The sequence below is a fragment of the Triticum aestivum genome, chromosome 4B (assembly GCF_018294505.1).
Source record: "Triticum aestivum cultivar Chinese Spring chromosome 4B, IWGSC CS RefSeq v2.1, whole genome shotgun sequence".
NCBI lineage: Eukaryota > Viridiplantae > Streptophyta > Magnoliopsida > Poales > Poaceae > Triticum > Triticum aestivum.
The window spans coordinates 618,931,620-618,949,233 of record NC_057804.1 but is presented as its reverse complement, the minus strand read 5'-3'; the positions used below and the strand labels follow the sequence as shown (position 1 = coordinate 618,949,233).

General features: G+C 46.4%; 1 pseudogene; it reads left to right on the top strand.

The window, feature by feature from the left end:
- LOC123090290 (ankyrin repeat-containing protein At5g02620-like) overlaps positions 1-17,614 on the top strand; it is a 165,704-nt pseudogene that overhangs the window by 130,105 nt on the left and 17,985 nt on the right.

Below are 17,614 nucleotides of genomic sequence, written 5' to 3'. Positions count from 1 at the left end.
TGGACAAGGAGGTATATCTCTCATTCAGTGTTCTTATTACAAAAACCGCACATTTCAGTACAAAAAGATGTGAAAATTACGTCCATAAACATGTGTAAGCTGGAGTGATCCAAGCAAAAATATGTTAGATTAAATATTAAACTAGTCATAATCTGCTGAGATTGTAACTAAGCTTCAGCAACTTAAAGAGAGCGTCCCTCGCAAATTTCAGGCTGCGAGTTGGGCGCGCTGCTCCGGATAGAGTGCCATGTGCTGGTAGAGTTACTCCTTTCAAAGAAACCATAAGGAAATATGCTGACAAACCTTCAGAAATTGTAATAAAGCCGGAGATTGGGATGAGTTTCGATTCCCTTGGAGAAGTGTACGATTTCTGTAACCTCTATTCATGGGAACTTGGATTGGTATACGATACGGCAAGAGTTGTTAAAATGTTGAGAGGATTAAATGTATGCAAGAGATTATCTGTGGATGCTCGGGTAGCACCTTGAAACTCACATATATCTTTATATTTTGGATTTTTCGTAAATAATTTGAACCACTGCATTTTGTTTTATTATAACTGACAGATGAAACAATGTTGCAAGGAAACCCTAAGCAACAGAATAGCCGGTCTTGCCGTTGCGAGTGTCCTGTGATGGTCAGATTACTAAGAGCTATAGACAATCGATGGTACACTGTAGAGCACCGGTCAAGTCACAATCATTCCATGTCTCTTACGTGCGGAGAAAAGGTTCATTAGCCATCCCACAAACACATAGACGTTTACACAAAAGACTTGTTGAAACAACTTAGGGCAGACAATGTGAACCTCAACAAGGTGTATATCATAGTTGGCAGCTTCTTCGGTTCATCACAGGGCGTACCTTTCACAAAAAGGTCATTGCGCAATCTGTGTGGGCGAATAAGCCGAGACCAAGCTGATGATGATGTCAACAAAACTCTAGCCGTGTTCAAAGAGATTCAGCAGAACGACACGGAATTCACCTACAGAGTCCAGGGCGATGAGGAGAGCAGAATCAAAGACCTTATGTGGACAAATGGAAACAGCAATTTGCAGTACAAGTTCTTCGGCGATGTTATCACATTCGACACGACGTATCGGACGAACTTGTACGACATGCCATTTGGTTTGTTCGTTGGAGTGAACAATCATTTTCAAAGCATAATACTAGCTTGTATTCTGATGCGTGATGAACAAGTGGAGAGCTTCCAATGGTTATTTTCTGAATTCATCAACATGATGGGCGGCAAACATCCGCAGACAATATTGACAGGTTTGTGCCAACCTCGAAAAAACGATGCATATGTAGATATGTAGTACTAGATAATTGCAAATATTTGACTATGTTTACTCTGTTGTCCATATTGTAGACCAAGCAAGAGCCATGGAGATAGCAATCAAAAGTGAGCTTCCTGATACTGTCCACAGGTTGTGCAAGTGGCATATTCTTAAGAAGGCAAAAGAAAACCTTGGCCCACTGTACACAAGCAAAAGCGAGTTCAGGGCTGAATTTCACAAAGTCGTGAATCACATGATAAGTGAAGAGGAATTTGAGACTGCATGGGGTGCACTTGTTGAGAAATACAATTTGAAATCCCACAATTACATGAGAAACCTCTACGAGATACGTCATAAGTGGGCGAAGCCATACTTCAAGGGCGTCTTCTGTGCGAAAATGACCAGCACCCAGCGTAGCGAGAGCGCCAACAACATGCTGAAGATTTACATGCCGCCAGCTAGCTCAATGCATGTATTTGTGCGCCAATACATGAGGCTTCAATTCGACCGTGAATCAGATGAGAGCTACCAAGAGAAAAGAACAAGGATTCTGAGTTAGATTTACTTGTGTGCTCTATCATTACATCTATTTTTGGTATGCGTGATTGTGTTCCAAAAAACCATGACTAATTATCTCTTTCATGTGATCCTTTCCCATAGTCATGCCGTGATGAGGACAAACATTGCTATCGAACGGCAAGCGAGTAAGGTTTACACAAGAAAGATGTTTGAACTATTTGGTGAGAATATGTTCGAAGGTGGATCATACCAAGTTGAGGAAGTGGAGAAGAAAAAAAGATACATCGCAAGGCACAATGACGCTGAAAAACGAGAGAGGTGGAGCAAGGTGGAATATGTGGTGACCATATCCGACGATGGTGATTGATTTGATTGTGAATGCGGGCAGTTTGCACACATGGGGATGCTTTGCTGCCATGCCTTGAGGGTTATTTGGTCGCTCCTAACTTACGTGTGATCTGTTGTCAAGTATGTTTTCATAACAGACTTACTCGCTTTTCTCGTTTACTCAGGTGATGGATCACATTGGCGTGCAGGAGATACCAAAGCGGCACATTTTAAAAAGGTGGACAAAAGATGCTAGGGACATCTTGCCACAACACATTGCTCACTTCCAGAAAGGCCAGGCTGCTAATCAATCATTTACCTGTCGGAGTTTGACTCTGTACCTGTATGCTATGGAACTGGTGCGGATCGGAGACTCGTCAGTCGCTTCGTACGAGCTGGTACTATCAAAGATCAATGACCTGATCATAGAGGCATCTCCTTTGGCTGAAAACAGGGATGGTCTAGGGATTGAGGATAAGATAGCTGCAGAAGCAAGCAAAAAGAACAATGGATCAGGTATGCCAGTGGGAAGCATCGATCCGGATATGGTTGACAATGAGAACAACATGACCGCATCTGGCAACTGGGATGCGCTCGCTGGTGTCAACTCCACTCAAGAAACATGGTGTTGGACGACCATGCTCGAGCAGAGAGAAAGCAACGTATTAAGGCCTGAGCAGGAGGACCAGATTCTGCAGTATATGTAAGCTCCCAGGGCACAAGAGGACTACTTGCCCAGACAGGGGTGATGTTCCTAAACAACCTCGCAAGCCTGTCACTTGCCAGAATTGCAGCGTTACATGGCACCGACGCACCTCGTGCACTAGGCCGCTCATGCCCAATGTATCTTAGGATTTCTGTTGAACCTACGTACAATTAGAATAATCGAGGATTTCCAAGTGTGCTACGTGTGGATGAATTTCCACGCTTTGATCCTACTGACTGTAAACTTGTTGTGTTGAGCTGTTATGTCTGAACCGATAACTCTGAAATTCGCAAGCAATGTACGAGAAATCCTTTGTGTAATGACAAGATAATAATTAATAGAACCCTCAGTACTGGAGATTATGTGTCAACAAACATTGATAGAGCATCATTGGCATTTCGGCCGCACTGTGCGATGCTGGTTGACCATAAAAATCCCCATGATGGTTGTTCTGATGTTGGCGCCTGAATGTGCATACAAAATCGGAAAGGTGAGTGCTTGCCCGCTGCCATTTTTTGAATATGTGGGGTGCTGCTAGGAAATTAAATTCTGTACTACACGTGTCAATGCTTCTGCCTCCATATGAGCACATGTATGCGCCCCGTGCTTTCAAATTTCAAAACGCATACGGCGCTTGCACTTGGATGGCTTGGCAGTACTTAAGGAGATGGGCAGCACTGAACTCTTGCCAAAAGTGCAGCTGTTCTACTTGAACAACTGGGTGGACCAGCCATGGCGCCGGTGTTCAACAATCACCAGGGATCCGGATCGGCAAGCGTTCTTGATCAGACGGCTGCTGCATTTGTTGTCTCCAAAGAAGTAAGTCAAGTCTCTTGCATACGTTTTTGTGAAGGACTGTGCGTTAGCGAAAGATCCGGACGGCTTCTCTTCATGTGGGAATCGATCCACGCCATTTTTTTTTTCTTCGGGCGCAATAAAAACAATCAAGTTGGCAGAATTAGGAATCAAACCCACCACCTCTTGGTAGACCAAGATAGTTGCAACCACCCGGTCTAGATTAAGCCAGTGATTAGATTAAGGTTAGATAGTATTTGTACTGGTACTTAGCGCGACCTGAAAACGAACCATTTTTCTTTTTTTCCTTTCATATTTTTTATCCTATATAGATGGCTCGGCTGCTCCGTTAATATTTACAACATTATGGTAACTTTAACGTAGTAAAAATTGTTGACATATCCCAGTAACTTCGTTGTAAATAGCATGCCAGGGTACACAGGTTTTTTTTCGAGGGTACAAAAGTTATCAACACTCTGGTACGTAACTTATGATGCTTTTTATACATAAGTTACCGGGGAATATTTTAAATATTTTTTCTTCGGTCAGAGTTACAGTAGGTGTTGTACAAAATTATTATGCTTTGCAATCTGTAAAAAATCATGATATTTACACAAAAGTTATCACGGCAGCGGTATATAAATTATCATACTATTTACATAGTAATTATCAGGGTACGTTTCAAGCACCCCTCGTGTTGAAATATTACCGTCATATTTGTATCTAAATTATTAGGGCTGCAGTGCATAAATTATCATGTCATTTACACAACAGTTATTCTGAGTTATGTTTTCCAAAGAGAAAATTTTCGAAGTCAAAGTTATCAGCTATGTTGTGTGTATATTATCATGTTATTTGCACAGAAATTACCGGGGTATGATTTTCAACAACTTTTATCCTGGGGTCAAAGGAGTTACCACGGGTGTTCGTACGTGGGTTATCAGCTTTGTTGTGTGTATACTACCATCCTATTTACATAGAATTTACCAAGGATTGTTTTTCAATATTTTTCCTCGGGTCAAATGGTTACCATAGTGTTTGTACGTGAGTTATCAACTTTGTTGTGTCTATATTATCATGTTATTTACATACAAGTTACCGGACTAGATTATTTAACATTTTTTTTGGGTAGAAAGGTTATCATGGTGCTTGCACGCGAGTTATCATCTTTGTTTTGCTTATATTGCCATGATATTTGCACAAAATTTACCGGGAGTATTGTTTTCAACAATTTTCATTCTGGGGTTAAAAGAATTACAGTAGTGTTTGTATGCGAGTTATCGGCTCTATTATGCGTATATTACCATCATATTTACATAAGTTACCGGGGTTTGTTTTTCCACTAAATTTTTCCCCAGTCAAAACTTACCGGCTCTTTTGTGTGACCACGAGTGTTTGTTACATTATCAGGTCGTGCCTAAATTACTGTGTTATTTACACAAAATTGATGTGTATATTATCCTGTTGTTTAGACAAAATTATCAGGATATGTTTCAATATATATTTTTCGGGGTCAAAATTACCATGGTATTTGTATGTAAGTTATCAGATCTACGATGCATAATCGTGCTATTTACCCATAAGTTATCATGGTCTTTGCATCATAATTTACTAGGCCCGCATGCATCAAATACCATGCTATTTACATACAAGTTTCCGGTTTTGTCATGTGAGAGAAGCGGATCGAGTTGTTTTTCTTTTCCACTCATTTAATAAGGTATAAAATACATGTAATCTGCATAAAAAACCAGAGGAGACAGTTAGCTCAGCTGGTAGCGTGCTATGGCCTCAACCAACAGGTTCCCGGTTCGATTCTTGCAAGTGCCTTTTTTACTTTCCATGCGCGAAACTGGAAAAAAATGAATCGATTGTTGCTCGGGAGATAAAAAAACGATCAAGCGATTGTTGCGCGCGAGGAGCGGATCGAGCAGTCGCCAGGTTGTACGTGCCTGTTGCTAACGAACAGTCGGCAGGAAATTAGCTTTATCGTTTTGTGAAACAATCCCTCCCTGCCTGGCATACCGTAATTGAAGCTGAATCTGGTTTTCAGGATCGATCTCATGTGACGCACGCTCCTGTGGTTCGTGTTGCATCGGGAGGTGATCGTTTGGTGCGACCGTGAAACAAGCGGAACGGGTAGGCTAAGGAAACAAACTGATCCATCCACACTTTTCCCGTTCCGGTACGGCATTTCTGTCTAGCACCAAATCAATGCGTGGGCCCAACGTCGACTATCCCGCGGAAAAGACAAGTCGCATACGCTCAGGAATACGAGAATACATGTGTATCCCGAGAAGAACCAAGGGCTAAGATTCCGGCCTCAGCTGTGCCGAGGATCAGAAACGAATTTTCCTTTACTATGAGCCTATGATGGTGTTTCAGCTTCAGGTCTCATTCCTTTAATGCCTACAAATTCAGATCTCATTCCTTAATGCCTACAAATGGTGTTTCACTTCAGTCAAGTAACAATCTTGTGATTTACTATGAGCCTATGATGCAGCCGTCCAGGAGAATTACCTCTCTCGATGTAGATCTATTTGCATTGCTGTTAACTTCAAACTAACATTTCATATATAGATTTACGAACCCTGTCAAATAAGTAGTCTTGTGTTTCTTCATGATGCTGAATCCTGGTGTACATGATATACTTTTTCTTTTGCATGGTGTCTCCTTGATGTGCATTTTGAATTAATCAGATTGATATGCAACCGCCTATGTCTTTTAGGCATAGCCGGTCCCAAGCCCGGGTAAGAGCATCTCCAGCCATTCGGCCCCCCCAGGGCGCCAAAAAAGAGCGGCCTGGGGGCGAGCCGGCTCTAGATCGCCCCCTGGGGTTCGGTTCGCTCCTAGTCATAGGCCCACTGTAGCCGCGGGTTCGGCGAAGTTCGTTTTAATTTTTTTGCAAACTCGGCGACTTTTGCATGAACTCGGCCGTTTTTCGTCGAAATTTGTACAAAAACTTAAAAACATGCATGAACTAACTTAAAAACGAACTAAAAAGCCTAGCCGCTGCCGCCACCGTGGCCGCCGCCGCCGTCTACATGTCGAGAAGCCTGTAGAAGCGGGTGTAGTCGCCGTCGTCGTCATAGCGCGCCTCACCTGCGACGTCCCTGCTGCATCCCTCACCGGGGTCGCCGACAGCGCTTGACGGCCCGACCTCGCCCTCGTCGTCGCTGTCGATGACGATAACGCCGCCCTCCTCGGCGCGGCGACGGGCCTCGGAGCGGCTACGGGCCTGGGTCTCCAGGTACGCCCGACGCTGGTGGCGCACCTGCTCACAGACGTAGTCCTCTCTCGCCCATTTGAGGGTGGACTCGTTGTCGGGGGCCACCATGCGGGCATGCTCCGGCTTCACGGGGAGCATGTCCGGCTCGGGCTTCAGCCGGACCAGGCGGAGAGAGCGCCTCGTCGGGGCCGTCGCAGGTGAGGGCTCATTGATGATGAGGGCGCCGCTGCGAGCGCGACGCCCGAGCGGTGTCCCCTCCAGCTCGGGCTTGACGGGGCGAAGGGCCGGCGAGCCGGAGCCCGACGACGAGGACGACCCCGGCTCCGTTCGTCGTGGCATCCAGGAACTGTCGCGGCGGCGAGAGAAGGAGGGTTGCGTCGGGTACTATAGCCGCGACACATTGTCGGTCTCGATATGGTCGAGGACGGCATCAAGTGTGCGGTCGGGGACGCCCCACCACTCACGCTGTCCTTCGGAGTTGAGGCGGCCGCGGGGGATGATGCCGTTGACGGAGGTGATCTGCTCCTCGTGGCGGCGCTTGAAGTACAGCGTCCACAGCGTTTCGCTGTCGGGCGCGTACCTCGACTCGTTCCGCTGCTCCTCCGTCAGCGAGGAGGGGATGCAGGCGATCTCCGCCCGCCGTGACGCCCCTTCGGGCACCAGCGGCACCGGGACGCCGCCGGCGCTCAGTCTCCAGGAACCCGACACGCGCATGTCGGGGGGCGCCGGGTACTCGGCCTCGTACAGAAGGCGCGCCTCCGGCTCTTGGAGGTGTTGGCGGCCGAAGCCGTTCGCCGCTGCACCGTCGCCTGGGTATCTCTCCGCCATGGTTTCGCTCGTCGGTGGACAGGGGAGTGGTAGGAGAGCTCGCCAACAGGGAGAAGGCTTTCACGGGAGGGGGAGGGGGAGGCTGTGGCGCTCACCGGCGGGGAGGGGGCGCCTTTTATAGCCGAAGCGGGGTGGTGGGGGGGCATGTGGGCGGACGCGTGGCGCATGCGGGCGGGACGCGCATCGGCGGCGTCTTCACTGCGCCGCCCGTGAGGCATCAATGGAGGTTCGCATTGATTCCTGCGGGAACCGAGGCGATGAGGTCGACGAAGCAGCCGTCTCGCTGACGTGGCGGGCCCGCGGCTATTTCGCGCCAAAACACTCGCCCCGGCGCCCCCGGGTGCCTCCCGGCGCGTCGGGTTCGGCCTGAATCCGCCAGCACTGATTTCGACCCAAGCCGGCGAAAAACGAGATCCTGGGGGCGCGACTGGGCTGTTTTTTCGGCGCCGGCGCAAAAAAATGCCTGGGGAGGCTGTTCTAGGGACGCAGCTAGAAATGCTCTAAAGGAGGAGGGTTGTGATAGGCTTGGCGAGCCAACATAAAAATTAGCCAGTCCCATCGGTATGAAACCCATTTGAGCGAGAGTAGTACTAGGATGAGTGACCTCCTGGGAAGTCCTCGTGAAAGGGTTTTGTATATAAGGGTCGTGATAGGCTTGGCGAGCCAACGTAAAAACTAGCCTGTCCTTTGGGTATGAAATCCATCTGGGCGAGCGTAGTACTAGGATGGGTGGCCTCCTGGGAAGTCCTCGTGAAAGGGTTTCATATCTAGCTTACCCCAACTTGTTTGGGACAAAAGGTTTAAGAAGAAGAAGAAGAATGGTGTCTACTTGATGTGCATTTTGAATTAATCAGATTGATATGCAACCTTGTATACACTCTTCTTTCATTGGTTCCTTAACTTTTGCATAAAGTTGAATCAAGAAATACATTAAGTTTTATTGTTAGATGTGCTCCTATACAATTGCTATTTCTTTGTTACGATAAGTCTTGAGTGCATTTTGTCAGGTTGATATTGGAGAACTAAAAACTAACTCCGGTGCTTTGATGAATTTTGTGTTTCCTAAATAGTGTCTTCAATCTAAAATCATAAAAGTATGTTGTAGTTGAAACGTGCATTGCATGTGCACACTTATATGAATCAAGCCTTACATGGTTTGCTCTTTTACTGATGGACTGAGGAGGTTAGAGATGTATAACAGCCGTATTGATCCAAATGACAAGTACGGCAGTGCTAACCTGCTTACCTAGAATTTTACCACATCCTAAGACTTGCAAATCTGTACAATAGGAATGGCTAGCTGTTTTCTGGTCTACAACCGTGACATGTAGTGGCATCTCTCATCATGTATGCACATAGTGTTTAGGTATGATTATTGCATACTGTCAACAAGGGCGCAACATTTTTCCTGAACTGATTTTTTTGTTTTTTCTTTTGCTTACTGCTTGAGCTCGGTTTCAACTCTTACCCGAGTAGTTGATCGGCAAGCCTGATGCAGGTGTATGGAAATTATGCAGTTCCATTAGCTCTGGAGTTGTCCAGTATACTTACTACTGAGGCCTGCATATTTTGCTGATGCAGGTTGGAGGTGAACATGAACTCTGGCAATTCAAAATACCAGATATAAAATAATTGCAACTCAGGCCATGTAGTTCTACAACAACCAAGGAAGAAGTCTATTTTTAAGCCGACCTCGGCCAAACAATTTAAGCTTATATGGGTGCTCTCTATTTTTCAGAGGTGTGTGTGTACTGAGAGCGCCCATGATTCAGGGCAAAAAATCTGGTGGTACTTGAAGCCAGTGATAGCCGGTTGAAGGATGCTGATTGTGGCTATACAACTTCAACAACGTGCTTGCCACTCATGAGTGGCAAAGTATAACATGCCGCCTTTTTTTAAACAAGCCCCTTCAAATTATGTATGCAGTATGCTGGGAAGAACTCATGACAAAGCCTTGTTTGTATGCATGTCTTAATTTCATACTGGCTTGAGTAATATACTCTTGCCCCCCCCCCCCCATGACACCGCCTTTGTAGTGTTTTCTTGGTAGCGTGTTGCTCAATTAGGTTATTCTATTTTCTTTTTCTTTTTTATTCACAGTTGGCATGAATTTGCCCTTGCATTTGGTCCACCACTGACAACAATTTAAACCAGTCAATCCAGGAAGGATATGCACATCATCAGTGCACTTTTATTATTTTGAGTATAAATGAGTAGTTAATTTGCTAATAAATTTGTTTTCTTGTGGGTATATTCATCTCATTAGAAACGTCTTTTGTGTGGCTTTGGTCTTCCTAAATATTGTGTGGGTTTTCCCTTTCCTGGTTTAGCTTTGGGAAACAATTATTATTCTAGCGCCTGATCTACTCATGCCTATTTACCTTACTGTATAGTTTTCTATTCTAGAACACTAGACCTTTCTCCACAGCTGAGATCTTGAGATGACAAGTTTAATTCGTGTTTAATCTTTGCAAATGCTGACTAATTTTTCATCCCATATAGGTCATACAAAAATGTTAAATTCCCTTCTTCTTTTTCACGAAAGTCGCACCACAGGTGATGAGAGACTCAGGATGGGGGCAAAATGGTCTTAACCACTGGTGGACTCTTCTATCGTCTCACCATCACTCCCACGGGCAGCATGGTAGTCGAGTCCAGCTATTAAACTTCTGAAGATAACATGGAGGCCAACCCAAGAGGGAACGGGTTTTTTTTATATATTTTTTCTCATAGTTGCATCTCTGTCATGTTTATGTGGACAATGACTATACCTAATATAAGTCCTTGCAAGTTGACACAAGAAATTAGACATCCTGCATTCTTGACTATACAACTGTGATTTCTTGGATTAGGATTTCCTTGTCCTCTTGAACTTCACATGGCATCATCAAAAGATAAGTAATGGGGTTTGTATTAAGCTTGACCATGAGAGATGTGGGGATCATCAGGCACTACATATATTTCTAACCCCTCACCCCACATCAAATTTCTGGAATCTAAATTTAGAATTCAATACTCGCATGAATTTCATAGGCTGCTTTGATCAAGATGACACAAGTCCACACTTAGTACTCCCTCCATTCACAAATATAAGATGTTCTAACTTTTATATGAACGGATGTAGATAGACACGTTTTAGTGTGTTTGTTCACACTGGTGGAAAAAGGGCCTTTGGTCGCGGTTCGCAACTGCCATTAGTCGCGGTTGCGCAACCGCGACCGAACGGGCGCGACTAAAGGCCCCCCCCCTTTAGTCGCGGTTGCTTAAGAACCGCGACTAAAGGCCCGTCCACGTGGGCGCCAGGTGGCCGTCGGGGCGGAGGACCTTTAGTCGCGGTTCTTCTGGCCAACCGTGACTAAAGGCCGCCGCAGGTTTAGGGTTTTAGCCCCCCCCCCTTAAACCTGTTTTCTGTTTAATTTGTATTGTTTTATTTCTTTTGTGCTTTATTTTAATTTTGAAGGAGTTTCATATATTCTACGGTACTACATACATGCATATGAATGTACAATTTCAAATAAATTTGAAATTAGAACCAAAAAGAATTCAAGAGGAATATACAATATATATTCAATATCATCGGATGACCATATACAATTTTGAACAAGTTTCCATACATGATTTAATGCATATAAAGTTCTACGTCTTCGTAATAGTGTTCTCCTTTAGGATGGAGGACTTCCCTGCTGAACCATCCAGCTAGTTCCTCTTGAAGTGGTCGGAAGCGAGCTTCTGGACTAAGCATCCACCGGAGGTTATTCCTCTGAGCATTGGTATCACTCGGAACCCGCTCAGAGGTGTATCTCCGGATCATCTCACAGACATAGTATCCACATAGATTGGTCTCCGGTGGCTGAATATCCCCAGCATTCTTAGCCTTTAACATTTTGAATTCTAGCTCTTTTTTGAATTCACCGACCTTTGTATCTACGAACCGTCTCCAAACCCTACGAGGCAAAGAAAATTAAATGAACAAGAGAGTTATTAATTAGTTACTTGATATTAGGAAATGAACGAAATAGGCCGATCTATATAGAGCGCAAATGAATGAAAATAATTACTTCTGCAGCATTCTTCTCATGCCGCCCCAAAGCTTTGGATCCATATTCACAGAGTCGTGGACGAGACATTCTGAGGTGTTAACTTTAATTACTAGCAGAATCCAGTGGAACCTGCGGACACGATACATGCACAGTACGTCATGCATAACTCATCGATTAGCCGGCCACATACCATGCATGGAGTAAACAAAAGAGAATGTGCTCAAGACAGAAACACTCACTCAAAATGGTAAGGAAATAGAATATCACTTTTGAGTTCCTGCTTTGTAAGAAACTGCCACAGGTCTGCCTCCACGTCGGCGGGGTAACGCTCCAACACATGTCCATTAACGATGTGTGGGTCAATGAACCCAACATCATGGATGTTCCTTACTCTGCATTCCTTAATCTTCATTCTGCATGTATAATAGCGGACACAACAATATAGTTAGGACATATATATAGTGCAGGCAATATGAACGAGATGGGGTAGAAATTAATAAATCACTTACAGAACGTAGCAACTGATGATAGATTTATCGAGCTCGCGCAGATTGAAAAGCTGGAACAATTCACTCAGTTCAATTTGTACATAGTAATGTTTGAAGTGATGCTCATGTCTAACTTCCGCATAAATATATTCTTTGGCGTTTTTATTTTTTATGTAACCCTTGTACCATTTCAGCAGACCTTTCATTTGTGGAGGTAGATCCTTTTCCTGCGCAGGCTCGACGAGAGGCCCATTCTTGACATATGTAATTACTACCTCCTTCACTGGCGCCTCATCAAGGCCTAACAGTTCAAGAAGAGTAATACCTAAGTTGGCCGCTTGTTCTCTGGCACTCGTTACAGTCAATCCCTGTGCTGCCACAGCTTGTATGATCTCGGGGGCATCCGGACAGAAGGCTTCCACTATAAGCGGGGCAATCGATTGTTTACTTTGTTCCCCGAGCTGGGCAACTTGTTTCCCGCTTTTTTTACTTTCGGCCTTCTCCCGCTCTTTGTTCTCCTTGAACATGAGTGCCTGCCTGCGAAGTTCACGTGCATAGTCGTTAGGCAGATTCTTCGCGGCTTGGGACGGTGTGCTCAAAAATGACTTAGCCCACTTCTTTTGCTCATCAGAAAATACTGGCTTGGGCTCGGGCTCTCTTTTCTTCTTGCAGTCCGCCTTCCATTTCTCATGATCAGCAGCCGCGGCCGCGTCGACTTCCTCGGCACTATGTTCCCAAGGCCTTGTGGGGAGAGGCTTCAGTGATGGCTCCGGTACCTTTGTGGTCTTAGGTACATAAGGGTCCGGGTTAATAATCCAGGACTGCTTCTGCTTTTTTGCCGGAGGTGGATTGGGGGGCGGCGTCTGATCACCTGCCGGATGAGGACTGGGGGGCGGCGGCTGATCACCCGCCGGACGTTGTGGACTGGGGGGCGGCGTCGGCTGACGTGACGGAGGTGTAGGTGAACCGCCACCACCACCACCACCACCACCACCACCGCCACCGCCACCACCACCACCGTAGGGGGGTGGACTTGTTGTCCTTGGCGCCTCGCCTGGAAACTTGATAAACTTCTTTTGCCATAGAATGAAATGGCGCTTGACATCTCCAAGTCTTTTCTCCCCTTCAGGTGTAGCAATGTCAATCTCCAGGTCCTCAAACCCTTGGACTATGTCCTCCACCGTGACACGAGCATAGCCATCTTGAATGGGGTTGTTGTGGTGGAGTGCTCCAGGTAAACATGGTAAACATGGTAATCACATCTGCACCCCATCGATGTCGTTGCCGGGTTGCTTCGGACCTTGGATGAGCACTGGCATCATAATGAACTTCCGCTTCATGCACAACCAAGGAGGAAGGTTGTAGATGCATAGAGTCACGGGCCAGGTGCTATGGCTGGAGCTCTGCTCGCCAAAAGGATTCATGCCATCCGTACTTAGAGCAAATCTTATGTTCCTTGCGTCAGCTGCAAAATCTTTGAACCATCTGTCGATCTTTCTCCATTGCGTTCCATCTGCGGTGTGTCTCAACTCCCCGTCCGACTTACGGTCCTCTTTGTGCCATCGCAACAACTTGGCATGCTCTTTGTTCCTGAACAGACGTTTCAACCGTGGTATTATAGGAGCATACCACATCACCTTGGCGGGAACCCTCTTCCTGGGTTTCTGGCCCTCAACATCGTCACCAGGGTCATCGCCTCTGATCTTATAACGCAATGCAGTGCATACCGGGCATTCATTCAAATTCTCGTATTCACCGCGGTAGAGGATGCAGTCGTTGATGCATGCATGTATCTTCAGAACCTCTAAACCTAGAGGGCAGACAACCTTCTTTGCTTCGTACGTACTGGCGGGCAACTCGTTATCCTTTGGAAACATATTCTTCAACATTTTCAGCAAGTTTTCAAATGCCGAGTCAGCTACACCTGCCTCTGCCTTCCATTTCAGCAAATCCAGTGTGCAGCCCAGCTTTTTCAGACCATCATCGCATCCGGGGTACATCGCCTTTCTGTGATCCTCTAACATGCGATCCAAATTCTCCCTCTCCTTTTCAGTTTCGCAGCGTCTCCGTGCATCAGCAATGGTCCGACCAAGATCATCAACGGGATCATCACGTGCCTCTTCTTCACCTTCCCCTTCACCTTCAGCATCCTCCATGAAAGTATCACCGAAATGAGCAAGATAGCTTTCATCGATGAAATCATCCCCTTCTTCATCTTCTTCCATTATAACCCCTCTTTCTCCATGCTTGGTCCAACAATTATAGCTTGGCATGAAACCGTGCCGAAGCAGATGCATGTGAACATCTCTTGAGGAAGAGTAACCCTTCTGATTCTTACAGATAACACATGGACAAATAACAAAACCCCCCTGCTTGTTTGCATTGGCCACTACGAGGAAATCTTTCAAACCCGTAGTGAACTCGCCGGAGAGTCGGTTACCGTACATCCATTGCCGATTCATCTGCATTATTATAATATAAAATATATAATTAACCATCATGCATTTGTTAAACTAACTAGCTACAAACAATATAAATTAAACAATGAACTGCACACATGCATATTTTATCAATGACACATCAAAGGTTCATCAAGTTGCTAACCGCGATCGAGGAGTGTGGCTCCAACACTTCATGTCATGTTTGTTTCATACTCTTGGGGCATTTCATCAAACACCTTATGTGCATAAGAGGAACCAAAAGCAAACCTAGCTACACCCACTTGTGAAGAGAATGGCTCCAAATGGCTAAGTGTTGGCTGCTGGATGGGTATATATAGGGGAGGGGCTTTAGTTGCGGTTGGCCTGGCAAACCGTGACTAAAGGTGCCCGAAGGCCTTTAGTCGCGGTTGTCCTGGCAACCGCGACTAAAGACCCTCACGTGCGCCAGCTGGCCACCGAGCGCCCTGGGCCCAGGCCTTTGGTCGCGGTTCACCTCCAGAACCGCGACTAAAGGTCCCATTAGTCGCGGTTCCTACAGCTTCGCGACTTATGGGGCTGGACGGAAGCCTGTTTTTCCACCAGTGTCACTCATTTGAGTATGTAAGTAGTTCATATTGAAATATCCAAATTATAGTATTTGTGAACCGAGGGAATAGTGTCTTGTGAGCTTCATTTCACCCAAGGGAGCATCTGTTACATGAAAATTAATTAACTTTCATATGAATTTGGATATTCAATACCCACATGAATTGTATAGGTTGCTTTGTCCGAAACGTCCGTTGCACATGTACATTTACTAGTACCTGCACAGTGAATGACTCTCAGCTTTGAGCGCCGCTGAACTCATGGGCCATGTAGCTGCTGTCCGCTTGTTGCTACGGTTTCACCCTGCTTGCGCAGACATTCGTGATAACCATTTCAGGACCTTCTTGCATGCAACGGCTATGAAAGGGCAGTCTTCAATCGTGTCCTATGTTATAAAGGACATGATGCTGGAACATCTTTTGAACACAAAAGACAACGAAGGAAATACGCCGCTCCATTTGACCGTGATCGCGCGGGAGCACCGAGCTATCTACAAGCTGCTGTCAAGAGGAAAAGTGCATGCCCACATTATGAACGATGCTGGTTGTACCCCTTCTGATCTCATCGAGAATTCGACGGGTTTCTACTCAATGGTAAGCAACAATAGGATTTATAGTTAACATTTGTTCTATAAGTTATTTGAACCGTGAAAGAGAAAATGCAAATGCATATGGTGTGTAGATATTGATGACGTTTTTAGTAATTAATATATGCAGGCAAGACTGGTGGTGGAATTGTATGTGATGGGAGCACGGTTTAGGCCACAGAGGCAAGACCATATAGAGTGTTAAACACATATACATGTCACGTTGGAGTTCAGAGGATTGGCGCACAAGGAGTCCTACAGGAGATAGGCTAGGTGGTTAGACAAGTAGTTCAATATCTTGTAAACCTCTTTATCTCTTTATCTCTTCCTCTTCAAGTTGTAATCTTCTCCAACAAACTTGTATGCGCTATTGTCAGGGAGGTGCGCCCCTGCTGCCTATAACACGCAACACGCCCCCTCGCACCGAGGGTAAGACGCTTTCGCATGTTCGCTCATGGTAATCGAAGCATCCTCTTCCTAAACCCTAGCTGCTCCATAGCCCAAAGCCATGTCTTCCTCCAGCGCCGCCCAAACCAATCTCAGCGGCCAGGTCGCGGAGAAACTCTCCCTGACGAACTACGTCCTGTGGCAAACACAAGTTACACCACAGCTAAGGGGAGCTGGGCTCTTCGGCTATGTCGATGGAACCATGCCAGAACCCGCCCGCCTCCTCGTCACCAAGGACAAGGAAGGCAAAGAGTCGTGCGAGCTCAATCCTCTTCATCCCATCTGGGTGAGGGAGGATCAGCAGGTGCTGGGCTACCTCCTCAACAATCTCACCAAAGAAGTGTTGATCGCGGTGACCACGGCCACCACCGCGCACGCCCTCTGCGTGGCGCTTGCAGGCATGTTTTCCTCTCAATCTTTGAGTCGTGTCAACAATATCCGTACTGCCCTGATCAATGCACAGAAGGGAAACCAATCGGTTGTTGCGTACTACGCTCATATGCGTGGTCTTGCCGATGAACTCGCGGCGGCAGGCAAGCCTATCCAAGACGATGAGCTCATCTCCTACCTGTTACACGGGCTGGACATGGACTACCAGCCCCTTCTCTCCGCCCTCGACGCCCGCGTCACTCCGGTCTCCCTCGACGAGTTGTATGCCATGCTGAGCAATTTTGATCAGCGCGTGGCCCAGTTTCACAGCACCGGAGGCGGCTTCAAGTCCTCGGCCAACACGGCGACTCGCGGGTGCGGCGGGTACTCTTCCCGTCCTCGCAGTCCTCCTCGACACAAGGGCAAGCAGGGCGGTGGCGGCTCCAGCAACTCCGGCTCACGTGGCGGACGCCCCAACTTCACCAACAACAGGGGCCGTCGCGGCGGGGGCGGTAGCAACGGCGGCTCAGGCAGAGCTCGACCTGATGCCGTGTGTTGCCAGATCTGCGGCAAGCCTGGCCACTCCGCCAAGGACTGCTGGTATCGATTTGATGAAGATGAAGCCTCCTCTGATGAAGATGATAAGGTTGTTGCCGCCGCCGATGGGTCATACGGTGTCGATACCAATTGGTATCTTGACAGTGGCGCCACCAACCATCTCACAGGGGAACTTGAGAAGGTGACCCTTCATGAGAAATACCATGGAAAGGATCAAATCCACACAGCAAGTGGTGCAGGTATGAAAATAAGTCACATAGGTCATTTGGTTATACGTACCCCTTCTCGCAAGATTCATCTTTGAAATTTTTTGCATGTCCCTAGTGCCAACAAAAATCTTCTCTCCGTTCATCGTATTACTATTGATAATCATGTGTTCATTGAGTTCCATCCTTTCTTCTTTTTGATCAAGGATCAGGC